This window comes from Lissotriton vulgaris, chromosome 9 (genome assembly GCF_964263255.1).
Source record: "Lissotriton vulgaris chromosome 9, aLisVul1.2, whole genome shotgun sequence".
Lineage (NCBI taxonomy): Eukaryota > Metazoa > Chordata > Amphibia > Caudata > Salamandridae > Lissotriton > Lissotriton vulgaris.
Genome location: NC_141697.1, coordinates 319,729,673 through 319,746,454, shown reverse-complemented (window position 1 = coordinate 319,746,454; position 16,782 = coordinate 319,729,673).

The window sequence follows — 16,782 nt, the reverse complement described above, 5'->3', positions numbered from 1 at the left end:
TTGGTTCACTCTACTGCATTCAAGTGTGTACGACCCGCTCCACAGAAAGTGTTTGTACTCCTGGGGCTGCCTGATGAAATTAAGACTGACAATGGCCTTCCTTATCATGGTCAAGAATTCTGCGAATACCTTCACCGACCGAACATCAAGCATTGCCATATCTCTCTCCAGTGGCCCAAGCTAATGGGGAAGTTGAGCCATTCATGAGACCGCTCAGCAAGGCTCTACAAATTTAGCGTAGGAAAGACCCTGAGTGTAACTTGCACCAGTTTCTACGAGCCTACCAACAGACCCCACACAGCACCAATGGGTGTGGGCCGAGCGATCTCCTGATGAGAAAGCCCCTACAAGATGTCCTGCCTGCCGGGCCTAACTGGCAACCACCTGTTCTTGACACACAGGTTGCCCAGGAGAGTTAAAGGGCGAACAATGAGTGAGCCATGAGTCTCCCTCTTTGGGAGAGTGGCCTGGACAGAGGTAAGAATACAGGGAACCATGGTGACTGTCAAAAGAAGCAACACCAAAGTGTTGAGGAATGTGTCGTGGTTCAGGAGGCTTCCAAGGACAGGCTTCGAGGACAATGCCCATGATGAGCCATACTGAGAGCCATACATGACCTTTAACAGCACTGGTCAGGAAGAGGACCTGAGTTCAGCACAGGAAGGTCCCCGCCACTTTGGTGATGAAGCTACAAGAGGGCGTGACAACCAACCAAGATAGTCAACTGCGATCCTGAGAAAACCTGATACTCAAGGCTGTCCCTGCCAGTTACAGGCGAATTCTCAACCAAGTCAGAGACTTTGTGACTTTTTGTGCTGAACCTCGGTACAGGACATGGCTGGTTGTTAAGAATGTTACTGGCACCTCACACCAAGGTGCAGGACATTTTGTATTTGAAACAGTTTATTTGATCACTACCATGGTTTTTTTCTTTTCTTTAATAAAGGTTATAAGGAATGTATTAAGCCACCTGGCCACAATATCGAAAGAATGCATTGTATGCACCCTGAGGGCTGGGAGCAGTCTAGGAGATTAAATGAAGGGTGCCTGGCCGTTCGAGTTCAGAGTGCGTAAAACCAACACCATGTGTGTACTGAGTCTCTTGCTGGTGATCCCAAGGCCCTGCGATGGCCTATCCCGTGGGACACAGGGTCACATTTACAGCGCCATGAGCCTTCTGACCACGGGAATTCTTGAACTCAATGACACTGGTCCCGCACCCGAAGCCTGCCAACACTGCTGCAACTGCCTACCCCTGACCTGCTCTGAGGAGTTCCTTTGGGCCACAAAGCACCCAAGGTTAGGCCATCCCCACAGAGCATACAGTTGGTGAGTGGGGGTCCAGGGGAGCAGTAAAGATGTCCTGCGCAATGTCTCGGATTGCCACAAGAGTTCAGTCCGAGCAAGTGGTTCCGAATCCTGGGAGAGGAATAGGAAAGCTAGTTCTCTTCCCCTAAAAGTTAAATATATATAAATATCAATATCTAATCAAAAGGAACTAGCCAGTGTAAATGCGGCATCAAAGGCTGTGTTGTCTTGTAAAGAGACGAAAAAGATTATTTCTTATGAAAGCCCTCACCCACCAACCTAGTTGGTGGCATGCTTCATCATCGGGCCCACCCAGTGGCACTGAGCGTGCCCAGGATGTCCTACAATGCCTGATTACAGCGGAGCAGGTATGTATAACTGAGTGTGCAGTGAAGTGATGTGAATGTGATTTAAAAACTGTCCTAAGGTCCTACTACCCAAAAGGGTTGATTTAATGGGTGGGCCTCTGGCAGTAGTAAAAACAAGGCGTCAGATGTGTATGGAGTTGACTATGGTCTCCCACATCAAGCGTGGTCTACATGTTTCAGCCAGGCCTTGCATATAAACTGGCTTTCTTCAGGACATTTTATGTGAGGGAAGTGAGGTCAAAATCAAGGTGTGGTTGACCGTATATGTGTTGCACGCGCTAAGGTGCACTATAGGTAAGAGGGGGTTTCCCTCTAAGGTTGTACCTAAAGAGGGAAATAAAGACAATAAAACAAAGCACAAGACAAACAAACACAGTATTATGTGGTTAAAATTAAGCAGTTGCATATATAGAACGTGTACTACATTGCCATCATGACTGTGTGGTATCCGGAAAATGGTGGCGGTGAGATACCGAAAGTGATGGTATAGAAGTAATGCTGAGATATGCTCTATGATCTGCCAAAATTCAATAGCGGAATACAAGGTGCTTAAGTAAAACGTCAAAGGAGTCGGAAGGCTCCTACTCTTGTAATTAACAGAGATAACCTCCTGAGTATCCGGCAAAGGGTCTGGCTTATAGTCACACTCTAAAGGAAAATAGGTGATGTTAACTTTAAGGATGCACCAGAGATCCCTCCGTGGTACGAGGTTCATCATCCCCACAATGCCCCACTTACTTTGTCAAAGCTCAGGACCCTCGTTACGAACTACTTGGTTGCATCGGATCTCTGTAGGTGTGGTGTCTAGGTCGGCACCGGCTTAAATACCATTCCGTTCGTTTGTTGTACAGGTGGATCTGATTCCGGATTTCCGCGAGTAGTGTCTTTTAAAAAAAGAAAGACATAGACGATAGACAGAAGAGTGCGCGGAGCTGCTGGTTATGCGAGGGGAGGCTTGTCACCACCGTCCAATAGGAGAGCAGAGTGAGTGGCTGATGCGTTTTGACAAAACGGGATTAAGAACGAAGAGAATGTTTCATTAAAAATGTGCACTTTGGACAAGTGGTGTCCAGCCCTTGAAATGTGGTGCACTGCTTACGTGAAAAAAGGGGGTAATCCACTCGCGATGGGTAGTGGATAAATGAAAAACTGAAAAAGAAGAAGCACTGAGTATATGAAATGGCAAGTGTCCCTGGAGTGCCGGGATTGATGACAGCTTCAGATAGCTCTACACAAGATCAACCTAGTTGATGAGGCTGTGACTGGGGATATGATTGTTCAATCCATGTAAATCAACGATAAATCCATTGTTGTTCTTTGTTGAGTAGGAACTTCTCGTTTTTGGTGTTGTTGCACTCAAACTGTTTAATCACTGTCCACAGCATGTCATTGGGAGTGTGTCCTTGTTGTAGATAATGATCTGTCAGCCTGCTGATATTCTTTTTACACTGGTTGATGCTGCGGTGTGCCACAATTCTAGTTCCTAGTTTACGTGTCCTCATAGAAAAGAGCGTGTCAGGTGGCAAACGCTACAATTATTGCATGGGTAATGCTGGAGAAGTCCCAGGCATTGAGGACTGTATTTCTGGTTGTGTTTTTGGGCATCCAGGGTTGTGTAGATACTAGTCGATCCCTAAGGCTGTTAGCTCTCTTATAAGCAAAGAGAGGTTGATCCCAGTTCCTGAGTTCAGGATACGCCTGTTTTTTCGTATGATTCTGGATACTTTGTTGGAAGCCTCATTGTAGATGGTGATGCGTGTAAGAGGGGGTGTTGAGTCTTTGTGTCTGTTATCCTCCAGGAGGGCATCACAGTTCTGGTTACGTGCTCGTTTCTTATTTGTTTGGACAATTTTGTTGGGGTATTCATGTTCGTGTAGTTTTGTGGCTAGTGTTGCTGAATGTAGTAATCAGATAGTTGGCTACAATTCCTCTGGATTTGGAGAAATTGGCCCAAGGGAGGGTTCTCTCTGTGTGTCCGTGAGTGAAAGCTATCAAATCGTAGCAAGGAGTTACTCGCTGTTGGTTTGTGATAGGTGGTGGTTTTGAGGGTTTCTGCCTCCGCTTCTATAGTCATATACAGAAATGCTAGGTTGGGGGAGCTGGCTGTGCTGGTGAACTGTAAGTAGGGGTCACGTTTGTTAAGCCAGTTGAGAAAAGAAGCCAGGGTTGCTGGGGTGCCCGACCAGATCATAAAGATGTCATCAATGTAGCAACGCTATACTTTGATGTGCGGGGTGTGGGGGTTGGAGACTGGTGATATATGTGTTTGTTCAAAATGGTGAACATAGAGCCTCGCCACACTAGGGGCAAAAAAGCTGCCCATTGATGTTCCATTGGTCTGGAGATAGAACTCACCCTCAAATTCATAGTAGTTGTGTTTCTGTGCAAGTGCAGCGCACTTAAGAATAAAATCTCTGGGGGTGTTGTATTCCCAAGGTGTGTCCATTAGTATGTCGGGCAGGACCTGGAGGGTTGCATCTTGTGGGAGGTTAGCGTAATGACTCTCGATGTCTAGTCCCACTAAGAGCAGTGAAGTGGGATCAAACCCCTGGTACTTAATGATGTTGAGGAGGTGTTTGGTATCTCTGATGTACAATGGTGTCTTCAGTACCAGGGGGCTCAGGAAAAGAGGTCGCAATATTCGGACAGGGGTTCTAGAAGAGAACTGATCCCTGAGACGATGGGTCGTCCTGGTGGGGGTCTAGCCCCTTTGTGGATTTTTGACACAGTATAAAAATACGGCACCTTAGCATTTCTGGTGCATAGGTAGTCTGCTTCATTTTCAGAGATATGTTGTTTTTCTTCTGCATGTTCCACTGGGGCTTTTATTGTAGCCTGCTGTGTCTTGGTGGGGTCATCCTTCAGACATCTGTAGTTCCGTGGGTCATTGAGTAACCCGCAGCCTTAGTTAGTATAGACCAGCTTGTCTTGAATCACGATTCCTCCCCTTTTGTCCGCCGGTTTGATAATGATGTTGGGGTTCTCCTGTAGCTTGCGAACTGGCTCTCTTTCTTCCTTAGAGAGTTTGTTGTAAGACCCGGTTTGATTCATCCTCTTGATTTCAATGTACACTGCTTGTTCAAATTTGGTGATCTCAACAGGAACGCTTGTCGGAGTTGGTAGGAAGGTGGATTTAAGTTTTAAGCTGGTTTCATTGGTGTTATTGGGGCTAGAATCCACTGTATGCGTTGTAGCACGCGCAATTTAATTAATTGTATTTTTTTATTTCTTTACCTAACTGATCGGCTGTATGCCGGAGTTTACTACCCCTCACCCTGCCCCTCTCTCGCCCCTCCCCACCACTGCACAGAACTCCCTCCAAGAGCCACTACTGACCACATCCATCAACACATATACAAGCCCTAGGATGACGAGGAACTAGACCAAACAAAACTCGATTTTTACACATTAGCAAGGTTCCCACAGGTCATAGGGTGCATAGATGGGACTCATGTGCCCATATGTCCTCCATTCCGCATAGAATACATCTTCCATAACAGGAAAAGCACACATTCCCTCAACATCCAAGTTTCTGTGATGCTAAAAACATCATTACAGACCTGGTAGCCAAATTCCCTGGAAGCACCCATGATGCATACATTTTCAGACACAGTGGCATATACCAAAGGTTAGAAAGAGGTGACTTTGGTGATGGATACCTCCTAGGTAATGACATTACCAGTCCCCCGATAAATGTTTTAACACTTGTAAGCATATAACCTCACCATCATACATCTCACAACAGGTGACAGTGCGTATGTTCTGCGGCCATGGATCCTCACGCTGTACCTGTCTCCCAACAATATACATGAAAGGCGGTACAACACGGCACACAGGTGCACCAGGACAGTGATTGAGATTACTTTTGGAATCATGAAATCGCACTTCAGGTGCCCACACAAGAGTGGGGGAGGTCTTGATGCCCTACATCAAAGGGTTAGTAGCGCTGCAGCAGAGGGGAGAAGGCGCAGGAACCAGATTGCGAACAACTATTTTCAAAGGTACGTACAAATTAGTTAGCCACTCACTCACCTGTACATAAGACAGAACAAATCATGACTATCAAATGGCGCTTTATTGTGCAAGCATCCACAACCAAACTAAGGACAACCTGCCCATCAGAAAATATAGGCATAAACTACAAAGTAACTCCATTGTGGTTACATCACCACAACATAGGAAGGATACGTTGAAAAAACATTGTGTACTGAGCCTACACAGTTCATTTTTTGCCCCTCCACGCAGCCTGGCCAGAGCTGCCACTTCCCAAACCAAGGTGCTGGTTGCTGCTACGATGTCTCACAGGTGTCTCACTAGCTGAGATGCTACTGCGGTTTGACACCTCACTATCTGTGCCACCCATGGCACCTCCACCAACAATCAAATTTGTCTGCAGTGTTTCCACTGCTGCAGTGATCTTCTCCAGGCCACAAGCAACATCCCCACTGTAGTGGCCCATCTCCACCTGCACCCCCAGGGTGCGCAGGCTGTGTTTACTTGTTGCATGAGCAAGCCTACTATTGGCCCTGCTGAGTGTGTCCAATTCCTGGCCTCTGCTGCGCTCCATTCACCTAAGCTATGCCCTTTCCTCTGCCCATTCTTTGGCTATGTCTGCAACTGTGTTTGTGAGGGCATTAAGTTTTGCCTCAAGCCGGGTCTGATTTTCTACAAGTTTTTCTGTAATCATGCGGAAGCCCTGTGTCATCCTCACATTGCTTTGCCTCTTTGTCTTATGTTGCAGGCTCTGGAGTTGCAACATCGCCGTTCCAATGCTCCAGACATGGCCTTTTCATCTGCCATAGGGACTGCTGGGTTGGCCGTGACATCCGCACCCTGGTGTCCAGAGAGCACCCGGATGTTGGTGTCTGCTGTGCAGCTGGTGTGACTCTGGCTGTGGCCTGTGAAATTGTTGGTGCCTCAGTTGCTGGGACTTCTGAAGAATTCAGCTCACTTGTTTCTCCCACATCCTTCCCTTCCTCCGTCTGGTCCAGTTCCTGGCTACCCACAGTGTCATTAGCACTGTTCTCTCCTCCCAGTGTGTGTCTATGTGCCAAAAGATGAAGGAAGAAAATAAAATATGTGAGTCACTCTTTCAGTGGTGTTGCAATGTTTATTAGCTCAAGTCATTCCCTCACTACTTTGTATATGTCACAGACTACATCTCCCATGATGCAACACTAGTTTCATTTGTTTGGTGGAAATGGATGTCTGCTTGTGGATGATTAGTATGCATGCACAGAACAGGGTTTAGTGGGTATTCACACATAACAAACACATTTCTCACTTACCAGGATTTGTTGCTGGCTGGGATGTGTCAAGGCTCCCGAAGTCTACAACAGCTGGCCTCTCCAGGGTACCTTCTACCATGGCTTCAGCTACTGAAAGCTCAGATGAAGTAGATGGCCCCCCTATGGTCCGTTGTGCCTCTTGCAGACGTGCTTCCACCCTCTCCTTGGCCGTGGAGCGCAGATCATACGAGCACTTTTAATGTCATCGATGGACCTGTGTGCAACTCCAAGGGCATTTATGCGCTGCTGCATTCCATGCCAGATCGTACATTTGTCTGACTCCGGCTACACGGTGTGAGGCACTCCCAAATAACTCCTCATGGTGGTTGTACATTCCTCAGTTAGGATGTCCAGCTCCTTGTCAGCAAACATCGGCTTCCTCAACCTCTCCTTGGTACCCTTCTTGCTGGCCTTACTGCTCATGCTGTCAGTCATGCTCCCACAGCAGTGTAGAACTGTGCTTCTGGACCTGGAGATGTGCTTGGGTTTTAATCACCTTTGATCACGAGTATCCTTGGACAGCTCTTCCTGTTTTGGGGTTCTACCGCTCAACCAGGAAGTATTTTCCATGTTTTTTTCAATATCGTAATTTGTGAGTGCAATTTTGGTCTGTTTCTGCTGCAGTCGCAAATTGCGTATGCAAGCATTTAACTTTTTGGCGAGGCTCACTATTTACGTGACATTTGCAACTCGCTAATAGCGAGGTGCGGAAATAGCATTGCAGGTCATCACCGACTCGCAATCATGTGTTGTCTTCCGTTCTTAGGTACCAATTGAGTCGCAATTTTCAACGGTTGTACATCTGGCCCAAAGTGATAGAGTTGGTCTCCCATCTGAAGGTACCGAAAATTATACTACTGGACTATACCCACCAATAGCCCATATACCGCATTCGTAAATAATAAGTCAGTCGGCAATGGAGAAGGTTCAATCGTTTATTCTGCAGATACAGGCCCTGACAGGGGAGCCTCAGTCTACATGACCCTCGGAGGTGCGCAGAGGAGACTAACTACATACAAACAGAGCAAAGCATATATACGTTTCACGCACAGCACAATGTCACCTTACTAGGAAAGATACAACTTTTCAGTGAGCCAGCAGGAAGACCCATATAAGGCACAATTGATTGCGAGTTGCTGGGCCCAAGCTATTCCGCGGGCAGGTCAGTAAGGTGCTCCCTTTCTATCTTTAGCTCGGGGAGTGCAGGAACGGGCTCTGCTAGAATGTGCGCATCCCACAAGAAGGGCAGGTGTTACCTTGGGTTTCCCTGAGCTACAGACTAACGAGTGAAACAGACAGCTAGGTCTGCCTTAGTGGTTTCGGGCAGAAAGCCTAATCACGTGGTTTCAGGGAAACAGCATAGAAGACAGAGAAACGAAACAAGATGGCTCGGGTCATACCATTAGGTTTAGGCAACACTAGAGTGAACCGTCCTGACTATAATAATACTATGTGAATATTACAATGCTAACAAACGGTTATAGGGTTATATTGTAAATATCAGGCCAATAATACATATTCATATCCCATCAGACGGCCCTTTTGGCCTACTATAGCCAATATAACTAATTCTATTCTACAAACACACCCTCGTCGATCTGCATTAGGTCTGAGACCTCCTTTTGAATCATCTGCTTGTCGACTTTGGCATGTTGGGAGACGGCCAAAGCAGACGTTATCTTGGCTGCACAGAAGGAACAACAGGCTGGGCCACAATGGAGGCATATGACTCCAAAGGCTCCAGCAAGAATCATGATTATCTTCTAACCCCAGGTAGATAAAAGACCCCAGAACCATCCGCTAAGGGACCAAGTACCATTGTCGACATGTGCTTCACTGGCTAACCGATGTAGTTTCTGAATGGCAAGGTGTATGGTAGGGGCCGAATCTGGAATAAAAACACAACAAGAGCTGCCGAATGATAGGAGTCTACCTGTGAGGCTCTAACGGACACAGGGAGAAGATCCCTCAGTGGAAAGAAGAACCCTCTGGTGGGGTGCGTGCTATATATTAGGCCAATAATACTTATTCATATCCCATCACATCGACTTTTTCACTCTCCTCTTTTTCATTTGCCTTCTGGTTGTCTAGGCACATTACCATCAGGGCATTTAATGCAGGATTCAGGATTAACTCCCCTGCCTACACCTCAGGAGATGGGCATTGTGGATTGTATACCTGTTCCACCTGATGGCGAGACCCTGTCTGATTCTCTCTGCCATTGTCCACAGGGTCAGGGCACCCAATTGTTACTGATATTCAGGTAGCTTCAGCAGTTCCAGCAGAGGCCCCTAGAGTAGAGACAGGAGCAAAAAGGAAGCACCCTTTGTCTGGTAGTAAACCCAAGCACCCTAGGTTTGACGGGCAGCTCCCCAGTCTGACTCAAAAGTTTTGGTTAATTCTGATTTGGCTATTATGTTGGACTTGCTTAAAGTTTCCTCACTAGCTGCCATGGATGTCAAATTGGATCCAAATAAGCAACGTTTAACAGCAATAGAAAAGGAATTTATTAAATGTAATTAGATTAACTTAGCAGGCCCTATACAGCATATACCCTCAATCCTGTTGCAACTGGTTTGTTTATCACTGAAAGTCATAGTGATGAGTATGGAAAAAGGGGCACCAAGCCACTGACACAGCAAAAGCCTGAGGGTGTCACTCATTTATAGAGCCTGCTCACACAGTCTGCTTGTCCCCCCTTATCGATGAACGAGGGGGCAACGTTAACAGGGAGACCTAGGTCTCATGTTAGACTCAGAATTGATCATTGTAAACTAGCCGATGTGCCCAGATGAGGGCAAAATAGACTGCGTCTTCGTGTATCTAGTAATCTTAGCCACAGACCAATCCCTTTACATTTACCACCAGATTCAACCATGTATGTATTGGTCTTAGCAAACATACCCCCGCTCTTACCAGTAGTTACAAAGGACTTTGGACAGCTTATGAACAAAGTTTTGCATTGGTTTAACCTCAATACCATAATAGGCATATGGGTAGAATGACACATCAACATGGTTCGTAGAGTCAATTGGGTAGGGAGACGAAAAAAAGTACTGCGAAGGGGCCTGTGTCATTATTAATTTTGACAGACCCCATGTGGCGGAGGGAATTTTAACAGCTGCTAATCTGTCTACCCCTAGTGGCCCAACCTCTACTATTGTGGCTCTTCCCCATGGATATTTCTATAGACCTCCGAAATATTTATCATAACCTGCTTACAGGAATCATATGAGGTCTTTGGACCCTGTTCAGGCTGGCCGGCAGGAGGTTTCCCCTGATATAGTTCTTTCAAATATTATTGCACCATTAACATTGATGGATGGTTGCGACTGTCTGCCGGCAGTTTTCCCATTGGAGCCAATGACTCCTACAGTGCAGAATCCCTCTGGCCTTTTTGGTTCTGTGTCACTTGATTGCAAGTAATGTAACTTCAATTTTTGGGATATTGCTGGTTTGGCAAGTAAGTTTACTGTCCGGGTATGGTTGTACTTTATAAGAAGTTTTGATGTGATTTGCCTCCAGGAAATCAGGGCCACTGAGAATTATTTTTTCCTGGAGGGATAAAAAATCTTTTTTATGTCTGCCACACCCTCCAGGGTGGGCAGTTCTATGGGTGGTTTGATTGTTTTTGTTTCCTTAGCCATTCAATGTAGTTGTGTTGCCTACTGAAATGTCCACTCTGCAGGCCCTAATATTTTCTAGAGGGTCATGTAAGTTGCTGCTTTTAAATTTCTATAATGGTACATTATCTTTGCTGGATGTTTGTAATATCTCTCTCTTAGGCTCCTTTTTAAAAAACTTGAGAGCTCCTAATTTACATTGTACTAACATCTTGATTATAGGAGGCTTTAACGTCCATCTGTGTGGGGACCCAAGGTCTGATGGTCCAAAGGACATGGGCTGCCCACGTATGATGGGCATGCACTTGGAGCACACACACCAGGTATGTATTCTTAACGCCATTGTGACTGAGTTTGACTTAATTTCAGGCCATGTGTAGGATGACCCCAGATAAGAAGGATATTATTCCCACCTTCACAGGGAGGGACAGTGAGTCTTTTATCAATTTTATTTTTGTCTCCACACCTTTCTTTTATTAGATTTTGGATTTTACCATCCTCTCAACATTTTTAGTGACCACAGTCCATTGTGTGTTACGACTCGCTGGTTCATGTTGGCACAAACCTTGGGAGTAGGAGCTAGAGGGTCTCTGAAGGCCTTGAATGGGGGTAGGAGAGTTAAGTGGGCACAGATAATGCCAGACTCTTTCTATGAGTCTTTGTTAGCCCAGTGCTGTAAAGATCAACTGACTGAACCGCCAGACATAATAGAGGCTTTCTCTGTAATCTCAAGTACTTCAGCAACCTTATTGAAGGCCCCAGCTTTGCAACATTAGGATCTGCCTGCAAGGTGGATTGACTCTGACTGGTCTGGCGCACTAAGGAATCTGAAATTAGAACAGGGTACCAAACCAAGGGACCCCCGTTTAGTGAAGGAATCTGAGAGCCGGTATAAGGCAGAATTGGAAAGAGGCAAGGCTGTTTCAGAGGATGAGGCTTGTTGAGGCTAGCACCCAGCAGAGCAGTTAAAAGTTTTAGAGTATTATAAATGGTCCTTTGTTGGCAACAAACACTGCTAATCCATTGGATGCTCATATCATGGAAGATGTCTGGATAAGTCATTTTGAGGAAATCTATTAGTCCTCTTCTGCTTTGAGCGAGGGTCTGGTTGAAGGCAAAACCGCTATTTTGTTCTTAGTTTAGGATGTAAGAAAAGGTATAGCGGGGTTGTTTAAAAATAAGGCCTCAGATCCAGACGGGATCCCACCCGATTTTTATATTTCCAACATGTATATTTGGGTACTGGCCCTTAGCTCCCTTAATAATGCAGCAGTTGTAACGGGTCTCCCGGAATCCTGGGCTATATTTACCACTGTTCCAGTTTTTAACAAGCATTAAAAATGCAATAGGTCTCGCCTTTGATTAAGTTAAAGCCATTTGCTTTGCTAATGGTATTGTATAGCAACAAAAATGGCTTTGACTTAATAAAAGGCGAGACCTATTCCATTTCCAATGCTTGTTTATATCTACACTTATATATATATATTTGTGCATCTATGCACACATATATTTATGTATATATGTGAATATCTATATATATATATGTATATATAGTTTAACATGTATGCATATACATATGTATACATCTGCATGCATTTATATTGGCATTTATATAGATATGCAGATGTAATATATGTATATATGATATATGTTTGTATAAATATATTTACATGTAGATATATACATATATAAATGCAGATCTATATGTATATATTTAGATGTGTATGGCCATATGTGTGTGTGTATGTGTGTGTGTATATATATAAAAGATCGGCATTGGCTCTCAGCAACTCGCCATGTGATCAAGCTTTGTAAAGGCGAAACGCGTAATGGCGGCGGCAGGCTTGCTGGCAAGAATAAATCACCTCGATTAAGCACTCATCATTGGGTCTGTTCTTTCGTCATTTCTTGAATCTGGGACTGAGGCGGCTGCTTCAGCTTGTGGTGACGAATTTGCGTGCATATGGTATACCGAATAAGCTTCCACGGTATGAACAGAACCCCTTCTTGTTTGTTGGTCTATGCGGCAGGAAGCACTACCTCGGCTGGTTACCTGGAAGAGGATCTACGAACTCCGGGAGGAGTAAGCTGCATTTGCCCCCGGGCGCCATTGACATTTAATCTGTTTCTGCGCCGACATCTGAAAAAAGGAAGCGCCGGCTGGCGCTAACAGAGGTGATCGAGCTACAACAGACTACCAACGGATTGCCCGGTAAGGAGTGTGCGAGTGTTTGGTGCATTGTCATTGGGAACGCACCGAACATTGTATCGAGGTGGAGCGATTTAAGCTCCCAGCCCAAAGTGCATAATGTCCGCAAGTAAGTTGTGTGAACGGGAGGAAGCGGCGGAAACGATGTTTCTGGACTCCCTGGCTGGGGGGTCTGGTCAAATACCACAAACAGTGCAAACAACTACAGGGAACCCCACCACTCGGGATTTATTTAAGAAATTGGAAAAACTAATGCGGTCCGAACAATCAAAGTGGTGGGAACATAGGTCCCTCACCTGGTATCTTCAAGTTAACAGAGTACCGAGGGGGCTTAGAATAACGTTAGCCCCAAGCTATGAGAATCCCGACCCGGCCATGCTCAAAGAATGGGCCGAATCCAACTTAGAATCGTCTGCAAAATTATTAAAAATCCTGGTGAAGTACACATTAAGTGACCGCTTGAAAATACAGGGTGAAATTGATAAACTGGAAGAAGAAATTGCTGAGTTAGGCATGAATGAGCAAATTAAGAAATTGCGTGATGAGATGCTGGTCCGTTGGAATAAGGAAGAAGAAGTAATTAAAAAAAGAAAGACCTACAAATTTGAAAGAGACCGGTTAGATTATCTAAATGGTCAAATTTTTACCTTTGCTAGACGTTATGATGGTGTGAAAGCAAGAGTGAAGGGTGCACAAAATAAAATTTCTGCAGCACGCGAAAACTCCATCTTAGGATCTGACCTGAGCTCCAACGTTGAAAGTGAAGCAGAGGGTGATAATAGAACGGACCAGACCTTGGGGTTTACCAAACTCACTATGGCGGAGGAAGTCGATTGCCTATGCCTGGACCGGAGAGATACGTTACGTTCACGAACAAAACAAACACCAGGCGTAACTACAGGCGGAGTCAACGCCGTAAAAAATGCAGGAGCCGCCAGGGGCAAAGCACAGGGACCCAAGGGGAAGGTGGAATCGATCTGAAAAACGCAATCAAACACAAGCGGAAATGCCAACTCAGTAATAAATCTAACAAAAACAGTGTTAACTCGGCAAGAAGAGGCCGTAATGTCCCTGGGCTTGCCATTTTGTCCACCAAGTGACTTCAATTATGCAGATGCACGAATGGACACTTATAGATTTATTCGTAAATTGAAACTGAACAAATTCCATTGCCTTCAATCGAAAAAACAAAATCCTGTAGAGACTAGAAGCCCCACTTTGCTGACTGTGGGGGACCAAGATGATTTGAATGAAATTTGGTCCCTACAAAAGGAAACTATTGGTAGCCAAGGAGGCGATTCCAATCTGGAGAGAGACAATGCAGCTGCGGGTTTAACGTCTTTTAAACCCAAGTCCACGTTCCAACCGGTAATGCTCCATGACAATATTGACGTTTATCATGACTTAGTGGTAAAGGAGCTCAAACATCTATACATTGCCACTAATAGTAGACGCCACAAAATCACCAAACAAAATTGGAGCTACATACAACTGGTTAACAAATTGAGCGCGGACAACAATATATTGGTGCGCCAGGCGGACAAAGGGGGAAATGTTGTTTTGTGGCCCCGGGAGTTATATTTGGAAGAGGCAGAAAAACAATTAAACAACATTTCCTGTTACACAAAAAGCGATTGGCCCACCCTTAAAGCAACATGGGGGGACCAAATAGCGAAACTCCAGGCTTGGAGGAGTGAGGGAATTATCACTGAGGACGAATTTCGTTTTATGAAAAAAGAGCATCCAGTGGTACCTTCTTTTTATTTAATCCCCAAAGTTCACAAGGACTGTAACAGACCTCCTGGGCACCCAATTATTTCTGCAATCGATAGCTCCTTGGAGAATGTATCTAAATACATAGACTTTTTCTTACAGGATTGGGTCAAAGGATTGGGTTCTTATGTTCAGGATTCTACGGACTTCACAGTTGGTATGGGGTCCAGACTTTTTGCTTATGACCCTCGATGTTTCATCGTTGTATTCCTCTATTGGCCACCGAGATGGTCTCAAGGCGATTGCACATTTCTTGAACAAACGTCCTATATATTATGGGGTGCACAACAGGATGCTGTTATCCATGGTTCAGATGTGTCTAGAGCAGAATCTCTTCTTGTTTAATAATCAAATTTACCAACAAATATGTCGCCATGGGGGCCTGTTTCTCCCCCAGCTACGCATGTTTGCACATGGGGCTGTGGGAGGAACAGGTCCTGGCGGGGGATCTGCGAATTATCATGGAACAGCATGTGGTCACCTACTTAAGATATATAGATGATCTATTTTTTGTTTGGAGAGGGACGGAGGAGGCAGCAATTCAATTTGTTGAAAGGCTGAATGTTAACAGTTTGAATTTATGTTTTACATCATACATTCATGCAAGGACTGTCAATTTTTTAGACATGGAAATCTATATTGATGACAACCGCATACAAACGAAATTATTTAGAAAGCCCACAGCGGGCAATACCATCCTGCATGCAGCCAGTCACCATCCCAGCCACCTGATACGGAGCATTCCCTATGGGGAAATGTTACGTATCAGGCGGATTTGCAGCAGCGATGAGAAATGCGAGTTAGCTCAGGAGGCGAGCAAGAGTAGATTCCTTGCCAGGAGATATTCGAGATCTATAGTTAAGACTGCCCAAAAAAGAACTCAACTAATATCCCGGGAGAATGCTCTAGTCCCCAAAAGTAGAGAGGTAGATGCATCCCCGGATGGGGATGTTATCAGACCACGCATGATTGCTACATATAGCCGGCAACATTCAGCCATTAGAAAAATATTTAATCAAAACTGGAACCTCATATTGGGTGATCCAGTCATTGGCAACAAAATATTGAATAAACCACTCCTCACTTTCAGGAAATCAAAATCTATGGCCAAGGCATTGGTCAAAAATACCTTGGAACCACAAATGTCGGCCACTTGGAAGGCCTTAGGCAGCGGATTTAAGAAGTGTGCACAATGCAAGGCGTGCAAATATGGGGTCAACAAGACCAAATATGTTGGCCCATTTTCACAAACACCTAGAAATATCACTAAACGCCTAAATTGCAAGACAGACTATGCGGTCTATGTGCTGGAGTGCACTTGTGGACTCAGGTATGTGGGTAGTACCCGCTTGCCGGTCCACAAACGTGTGCTCCAGCACATTAGAGCCATAAACAATAAAGACCAGGCCTACCCTGTGGCGAGGCATTTTGAACAGGAGCATAGTTCTAATCCAGTGCATCTATCATATTATGTAATTGATGCAGTGTGGCCAATCAAGAGAGGTGGGAATCGAGATGTGAAACTCTGTCTTCTCGAGACGAGATACATCCTGGAGTTAGACAGTAAGCAACCGCATGGGCTGAATGCAACAGACGATCTGTACACCTGTTTGTGAATTGCTATGATTCACGTGTGTTTAGACCTCAACTGCATTTAATACTAGTTGGATATCCTCACATTTCCCTCAAGAAAGTAGAATTTTTATAATGAAGTACAAAGGACCATTCCACAGGGACGTACATTACAGTTTATAAGATCTGTCAAAATTTGGTTCTGGGATTCCGATTTACTAATTTGCTAGTTTTGCACTGTTGAAATGGTATTTGTTTTTTTATACATGATGAAAAGTATTTTTTCCATAATAATTGAATACCGCTTTTACCTCATATTTTGATTATAAGAGCTTTTCAAGTAAAGAGGGGCAACCCCGGAGTTGTATCTGTGGGATTGGTTATTAGCTTATTTCTTTGAATAGAATTTTGTTTATTTTGAAGCACTTTTTGCACCAGCACTTTAGAAAAAAATGACATTTTGCACTTCTTCGATTGCCGATGACAAAGGAACTTAACTGTTAAATGATTGCAATTTTTTAAGGGTTTCAGCCCACTGGGGCTTGATTTTTTTACAATGTGCATTGTACATTTGGGATGTGAAATGAGCAATGAGATCAGTAATATTTATATGACCTAATAGGATGTGATATTTGATCACT